This window comes from Galeopterus variegatus, unplaced genomic scaffold, assembly GCF_000696425.1.
Source record: "Galeopterus variegatus unplaced genomic scaffold, G_variegatus-3.0.2 Scaffold2265, whole genome shotgun sequence".
Classification (NCBI taxonomy): Eukaryota; Metazoa; Chordata; class Mammalia; order Dermoptera; family Cynocephalidae; genus Galeopterus; species Galeopterus variegatus.
Genome location: NW_007728376.1, coordinates 56358 through 59045, shown reverse-complemented (window position 1 = coordinate 59045; position 2688 = coordinate 56358).

The window sequence follows — 2688 nt, the reverse complement described above, 5'->3', positions numbered from 1 at the left end:
AGTGAAGATTAGGAACATTTCTGCTTAGGAAGTCTTTGAGTTACTTTTACCTAACACTTCTTTTGAAATTTAAAGAGAAAGAGGCCAGGTTTTGTGATAGGGACCATTGGTTCCATGTGAGGAAATGGAGGCTCATTCAAGTAAACAGCTTACCCAAAGTAACAAAGTTGACAGTGACAGAGACAGGGCTCAAATCCAGCTGCCTTCTTTCGCACACAAACTGCATCCCTTTCTCCTTCAGTACAAAGCTAACAGTGCAATTTACATTGATAAATAACTAACGTAAATTTTGGAACTCTCCCATGTAAGCTAGATTATGAGATAAACTCTGCTGGAAAATCACACAGAAATAACTCAGCTAATTCTTCTTTGTCCCCTTGACTTTATGAGACCACCAGAAAGGAAAGTAGTTAGGAATATATGTGTCTTCCCAAGCCCAGTGGTGGTGCTACACATGGAATTTTAGATGCTTCAAGAAAGGTTTTAGGTAGTGCTTGTATGAGAGAGAAAAACCTCGAAGTACTGACCTTTTCAAAACTTGAAGTTTAGGAAAAACTGAAAGTTTTTGAAGCAGTGATGAGGAAGAAAAGGTTATAAAGAGATCAAACCTCATGAGACTCAACAAACCACTCAACCTTTAGCAAATTTTCCCTGCACTGGAATGTGGTGAAGATGTTCACTCAGTACCCTTCAGAACTGTTATACTAATACTCAAGGCTTTGTAAACTATTACAAAGTATCAGTATTGAGATTAATAAAAATAATAATAATAATAAGGAAAACTTCATGTACTAAAGTAAAAATTTGCCTAGGGCAAATGCTAAAGCAAAATAACTAGAAAGATATTTTAAATGTAGAAATGTATAAGAACTTACCTGATAAATGCCAAGGAGATAACATAGTCTGCATTGACGGTGATAGTCCAGTCACAATCCCTGCTATGTGGATATGGATGAGGGAAGTTTGGCGAAAGAATAAATCCTGAAGATCCTGTTAAATTGCCTCCACAGGGTGCTTTAATTTAAACAAACAAGTAAAACCCCTTAAGAGAATAATAAAATTTATTATCTATCAATATGTGTAAAAATACTTCTCCAAAACGGTTCACGAGATTTTGCACAGACCTGACTTCTATAGTACTGGATGCTTGGATACTGTATTCTCTTTCAAGAAAGACCATTGCAATACAGTCATGTGTCACTTAATGACAGGGATATGTTCTGACAAATGCATTCTTAGGCAATTCCACTGTTGTGAGAACATCATAGAGTGTATTTACACAAACCTAGATGGTAGCCCACTACATACCTAGGCTACATGGTGTAGCTTACTGTTCCTAAACTACAAAGCTCTATAGCATATTACTGTACTAATATAGGCAGTTTTAACACAATCATATTTANAGATCATCAGTGTCACTCTCTTCCACCTCCACAGCTTGTTCCAGTAGAAAATCTTCAGGGCGATAGCACTCACAAAGACGTCATCTCCTATGATAACAATTCTAGTAACATAGTCATTTATGATCAAATATTATGTTATATACATAATTGTATATGCTTTACTTTTATATGGCTGGCAGCACAGTAGGTTTGTTTACACCAGCGTTACCACAAACATGAATAATGTGTTGGGCTTTTACATTAGGACAGCTATATCACTAGTGATAGAAAATTTTCAGCTCCATTATAATCTTCTGGGACCATCATCATATGTGTGGTCCCTCATTGACCAAAATGTCATTGTGAGGCACGTGACTGTATGGATACAGTCTGAATTTAGCTGCTGTACTGGCTTCAAGTGACAAGAAAAAACTATGTATATCCTTCTCTATTACTTTTTTGTTTCAGGGAAAAGAAAAACATTGAAAGAGGGGTATAGATGATTTCCCTCTAATTACAAGAAAAAAATCTGAACGTTAAAAATTAGAAACAACAAAAAAAAGCAAAATAAAACCTTTAATAATAAACGGAGCAATACAGTGTGAGATATTTGGCTCAACTTTACGTCTTTCTTGGCACCTTTTATGTATTTATATTGAGGAAAAGACTTTGATAATAGTTAAGGAGTGAGAATGGATAATTATCTGAGAACTTTTAGCATTTTACAATNTGCATTCTTAGGCAATTCCACTGTTGTGAGAACATCATAGAGTGTATTTACACAAACCTAGGTGGTAGCCCACTACATACCTAGGCTACATGGTGTAGCTTACTGTTCCTAAGCTACAAAGCTCTATAGCATATTACTGTACTAATATAGGCAGTTTTAACACAATCATATTTATATATCTAAACATAGAAAAGGTACAGTAAAAATCCTGTATAAAAGATGAATGTTACACCTGTGTAGGGCACTTCCACGAATGGAGCCTACAGGACTGGAAGTTGCTCCAGGTGAGTGAGTCCGTGAGTGAGTGCTGAGTGAATGTGAAGCCTAGAGCATTACTGTACACTACTGCAGACTTTATAAACACTGCACACTTAGGTTACACTAAAGTTTTAGAAAAATATTCTTCTTTCTTCAATAATAAATTAACCTTAGCTTACTGTAACTTTTTTACTTTATAAACTTCTATTTTTATTAAGTTTTTGACTGTTTTGTAATTACACTTAGTTGAAAACACAAACACATTGTACAGTTGTATAAAAATATCTTCTTTCTTTATATCCTTATTCTATAAGCTTT